The following is a 6,174-nucleotide window of genomic DNA, read 5'->3' on the forward strand; positions in this document are numbered from 1 at the left end:
CATAGAGAAAAACCCTCAACAACACATGCTTCATCCTCACAGACCTCCATTCACGCTACCATGTACAACGCGACTAAATATCCCACCAGCTCCCAGAGACACAAGGAGATAACAAACGCGGTAACGTTTTTCCTCGCCAAAGACCAATGCTCAATTAACACAGTGGACACCCCCGGCTTTAAGAAACTAATCAACACTTTGGACAAACGGTATAACTTGCCATTTCGTCACTATTTTAGTCGAGTGGCGATTCCCGCTTTATATGACGAGTGTCATGATGGTGTTGCAAAGGAAGTGGCTACAGCCCAATATTTTGCCACCACAACGGACTTGTGGTCAAGCCGCACCATGGAGCCGTATTTGAGCCTCACGGTACATTTCATTGACATGGATTTCAACATGAAAACGAAATGTCTCCAGACATCATTTTTCCCAGAAGACCACACAGGGCAGAACATAGCTGCAGGTCTGAAACAAGCACTGGCTACGTGGGATCTGGAGGAGGGTAAACTCGTCTGTATAACCACAGACAACGCTGCAAATGTCATACTGGCTGCACAACTGAATGGCTGGATGAGGCTCCAGTGCTTTGGGCACAGATTACATTTGGCCATAGGTGAGTAGGCCTAATTCCTACTGAATATGATGCATAATGTGATTTTCTTTCAATAAGTATACAACATAATGCTTTGAATGAATATAATAAATAAAAAACGATTTAAATTCAGAGATACTTTTATTCATTCTCACAGTCATACGCATTTTCTATGAATTATACAAACACATAAATAAGCTACCATCACTTTTTCTTATTCATTCATACTCAAGGAAATGACAATCATCATCCTGATAATGCTTGTTTATATTTTTTATGTTTTTATAGAAAGAGCCATGAAAGATCACAGGATTGAGCGTGCAGTGGGGGTCTGCAAAAAAGTGGTCAGCACCTTTTCATTCAGTTGGAAAAAAAAAGAGAGAGCTGAAAAAGGCACAGATAGACCTCAAACTGCCAGACCACTCCTTAAAGACTGAATGTCCAACCAGATGGGGATCTAGGCAGGCCATGGTTTCCAGAGTCCTTGAGCAGCAGAAGGCCATTGCCCATGTCCTCTCCCAAGACAAAGGAACCAGGCACCTCATCCCCTCATGGCAGGACATTGATGTCCTTGAGGCCATCAACAAGACCTTGGGACCTCTGGTTGAATTCACTCATGCACTTTCTGGAGAGAAATATGTGAGTGTGTCTTTAATAAAACCAACACTCCACCTATTTAACAACTCAATCTTGGCTGAGCAAGATGATGACACAGACCTCTCAAAATGCATCAAGAGGAGAATACTGGAGTACCTAAATGAAAAGTATGGTGACTCACCAACACAAGAGTTGCTTGACATGGCCACTGTCCTGGACCCAAGGTTCAAACTGAGATATGTAAGCGAGGTCAGCCAAGAGACAATAAAAGCCAGACTGACAATGGAAATGAAGTCCATCATGGTATTTATAAAGATACTAAACATCTATCTATCCATCTATCCATCTATCTATCATTATTTATAGTAATTATTTAAGGATTGTATTCTAGAATGCCAAACCCGAGACAGATAAAACTGGTTCCTCATTCTGTGTTGCTGTCATTTTATGTTTGTCCCATTAAAGGAGGCTGCAGTGATGGGGACACCCGTTGGTAACACGGAGGTTGCTGATGATGGTGCATCAAACCAAAAGAAGAGGGAAAAGGGCCTAAGCAGCTTCTTTAAGGCCCCTCACAGCACAGCTCCAGGTGCAGAACATGCTCTTCAACTTGTCCAGGCCATAGCTTTTGAGTATCAGGCCTACCTCCAGGCAGGGACCCTGGACACAGAGGACGACCCACTGGGGTGGTGGAAGCTATCACAGAACCTCTTCCCACGACTCTCCATCCTGGCAAAGAAATATCTTTGCATCCCAGCCACAAATGCCTCAACAGAAAGGGTCTTTAGTACTGGTGGAAATGTTGTCAACTGCCTGCGTGCATCCCTGAAGCCTGATCATGTCAATAGGCTGGTGATTTTGGCTAAAAACCTTTGAAAGGTTGCAGGAACCATGTTTTGTTGAGCCATTTTGAGATTGTATGGGACTCGGGCCTACTAGTTTTTATTTATTTCTTATAAAAGGTACTACTTTCAGTGTTTAATTTTATTTTTGTTCAGGCAGCAACTTTAGTTGACATACCTCAATGTCAGTTTGATGCAATTGTGCATTGTGTGGCTACACAGCTTGCCTTGATGTTTGGTTATTTGTATGCATAAATATTATGCAGTAGTTTGAAGTTCACTAAACATTAATGTTTACATTTTTTATTTATTTTTTATATTGCAAACATTTGCACGGTTATCAGAATTTGCACATTATTTTATGACAATCTTTAAAGCTGGCAATGCATTGTTATTGTTAAATAAATATCGTGAAATAATCGTGATCTCAATTTCATTGAAAATAATCATGATTATCATTTTTGCCATAATCGAGCAGCCCTAACCATCACCATCCATAAGGTCAGTCTTCTGAAAACTGGCGATAACCCTCACTTTATCCTGATCAACCGAGACACCACCAGCATCCACGACATGACCCAAAACACAGCAGTAATCATTCCGATTCAACTCAGGGCGGCAACGAAGTGACACCTTGACCACATCTCTGGCTTTGCCAGTAAGTCTAGACATTAATATGGCAAACATTTCTTCATCTGTGTCACAGCTGATTCTGTGCAGATAACATCTCATCATGTCCTCCCATTCAGCGATGGGAAATAGATCTGTGTTGTCACCCTTAAAGTATGGTGGAGCTTTGGTGTCTGACTGAACAACAACCTTCAGCTGGGACTGGTCATTGCAGCTCGAGGGCACATTCTGGGGAGACTGTGGCTGGGTGGGGGCTGGCTGGTGCATAGAGTTAAGAGAGGACGTGATATTTTCCCCAATTTGCTTTGCTAAGTCAGTGATCAAGCTACTCAACATGTCACTAGTGACAGCCTGGATGTGTGTTTGGCGTTCGCAAGCAGCTGGTGTGGAGCTAGCTGCTGGCATTAATGGTGAGTGCATCACTGACTGGTCTACAGTGTGGGCACCAATACCCGGGACTACTGGCCTACCCCTCCCAAAACACTTTGGAGCAATCTGATGACCCCTCCCCAAACCAAAGGTCATATTACTCCCCGCAGAGAACAGATCAGGCATAGCGCCATCCGCAGTTTCCTCACCTAACATGTTGGCCCAAGTGAGATATCACTGTTCAACAGCAAAAAAAAAAAAAGAGCCTAACCCCCACACACAATTATGCAAAACTTCACAAAACAATGAAATGTGGGGGGGAAAACCCCCCCCCATCAAAGAATCAAAACACCATAGAAAATAAAATAAAATCAATTAAAACAGGCTGTAAAAGCCAATATCAATAGAAAAAAAATAAATTACAATCCGTGCCTGTATAATTTGAGGCAACAATATGAAACGGTGACAGAAGTCAAGTTGATGATGTTTAAGTCTAATCATATATTCTGTAATGATAAATTGTTCTGTGAGGATGCCTTTTCTTCAGCTCTGCCTCCAAACACATGTAAAATGATAACATGTACATCACCGTGTTGTTTGTTGACTCCATTTCAGCATTCATACGATGACCCCAGGAAACAAACTTGGCACTCTTGTCTTCAGTGCCACACTCTGCAGTTGGATATTGGACTTCCACATAAACACAACGCAGACAGTTTGGATTGGCAATCACACCTCCTCCGCTCAACACCAAAGCCCCCCAGGGTTGTTTCCTTCGCTTACTCCTGTTGGAGATGCACACCGGTGACTGTATTCCCAAACATGGAGAAACTCTATTTTGAAGTTTGGAGACTGTTGATGGCCAGACAACATATCATGGTGAGAGTGCAGATTGGAAGGCAACTGACAGTTGTGAAAGTCCACAGAAAACACAGGAGACGAGGTCCATAGAAAACAACTCCTGCTCAACAAAACAAAGAAGCTAATTTTTGGATTTCTGGAAAGAGGCGCTGAGATGATGGTGGAGTAGGTGAACTGCTGCAGGTCCTTACTGTTAGCAGACGAGCACGGCCCAGGACAAGAAGGCTCAGCAGGAGGTGTTACAAACTGCCCAGGACATCAGGCCTTTATCACATCATAGATAATGGTGAGACGTCTATGCACTATTCTAAATGACAACACCCCAGGCACACCCCAGGCACTGCCCTCTGGCATCCATACAGAAGTATCTGATGCCACCCCACTAGACTTCAGGCTTCATTTTCTTTCCTCAGGCTGGAAATACTACTCTCCATGCTCTATTATGAACAATAGCTCCCCCCTGCCTTATTATTTATGCATACGTTGATCATTTTCGGAGGCTTTTCATAGTTGCGAGACACTCTGTCTCTGCTTTGTCTTGATGCATGCTCAATCATCCAGGTAAGGACATCCAGAAAGGTTATGTACTCTTTACTTTGTAGGTACAAAACGTTCTCATAGCCATTGATCAATCATTCAGCTGAGTCTAAAGAAGTGACTTGGATGAAAACGCTGCGTCCAGATGAAGAGAATCCACTTTTCCTGTTTTGGTTTACAGCCATGTGTAATGGTTTCATGGTCACTCACATTCCCTTTCAGTGTGTGACTACTCCAGCATTGATTCAGCTCCACAATAATAGGAAGAGCAGACATGAAAGGGTAAAAACATGTGTGTGAATGCATGGCTGGCCTTTCTGTGTGGAGCTTGCATGTTCTCCCTGTGCCTGCGCAGGTTTAATCCAGCTACGTAGGCTTCCTCACAGTCCAGAGACATGCATGTTAGCTCATCATGGTTCTAAACTGGTCACAGAGAAGGTGACCATGAGAGTTTGTTTCTATGTGTTGACCCTGTGACTGATCAGATGTCTGTCCATAGTGGACTTTGCCTCTTGCCCCATGTCAGCTCGGCCCCACAGCCCTGGATTCCTAAATGGAAAAGCATTTAACAAAATGAATGAATGGATCTTCCACATCGAGCGTTATCTTTGGAATTTGTATGTTTTAACTCCAGAATAAACTGGAAACCTATAACAAGCTATGTTGTTGCACTGACACAGGGCAGTATCTGGGAATGAGAACAGACTGTTACTGAGTACAGCGGTGGTGAAGCCAATAATTCCCATGATGCCATGGTGTTTCACATCATCAGACTCTGTCTTTGGTTGCTGATGTAAACGGAGCTGGAATTACATTCTGTGTTTAAATGAAAAAAGTGTTTCATTATGAGCTCTTTAGATGTGTTCACGTTTGAAGTCTGTGCCAGCTGAATTTCAGAGTGAACTAAAAGGAAGTGAGACGTTGCCAATTGGAGGAACACATTTAAAAATTACAGGTCCACATGGAAGATTTTTAGTTGCCAGCAATATTTTATCCACACAGGATTTACTCAGTAGATCTGCTCATTCTGCAAATCGAGTGGCGTGGTCCTTTAAGGATATACGCTTAGTATCTGGCTGATAAGTCATAAAACGATCACAGTCGCCACCGTTCCAGTTTTCTATTCAAGTTCCACATCTTTGAATGAGACTTTCTTTCAGTGCCAAATTTATAGCTTTGCTTCATATACAGTAAGCAGAACAGCAGTTTTGCCTTTGAAGCCTGAGTGCAAATTGAGAGTCAGAAATAATCAAGGCTGTCTTGGCAGCTTCCTATAAGCCAGCCCTGCTCTCCTTTCCTCTCTCCCCCTCCTCTCACTGTTGGTCCCCATGTCTCGGGGACAGATGGTGAGTGTCAGCAGCATGCCAGTCCCCATATCTCACTATGGGGAAAGAGATGGTTTTGCACGATGACTGGGTGTGTCTTTTTAATCCAATGAAGCAAAGGAAGGGCGAGGAAGTGCAGAGAGAAATTGCATGGAGTGGGCAGCAAGAAAAAGAGAGACATGTTTAATGCAATAAAAGAGGAAGGAAGAGAAATGCATAGAGAGGGAAGTAAAACAGACAAGGAGAAAGGGGGAAAGGGATGAGAGAGAATCAGATAGGAGGAGGGAGAGTCAAGCAGGGACGGATGCGACGAAGGGAGAATGGTACAGCAGGGAAAGTGACAAGGGAGGGAGAGATAAAATAAAATCGCATGAAGGGAGGAAAGAGGATGAGAGGACGAGGAATAGATGAGAGTCGG

This window comes from Astatotilapia calliptera, chromosome 15 (assembly GCF_964374335.1).
Source record: "Astatotilapia calliptera chromosome 15, fAstCal68.1, whole genome shotgun sequence".
Taxonomy (NCBI): Eukaryota; Metazoa; Chordata; class Actinopteri; order Cichliformes; family Cichlidae; genus Astatotilapia; species Astatotilapia calliptera.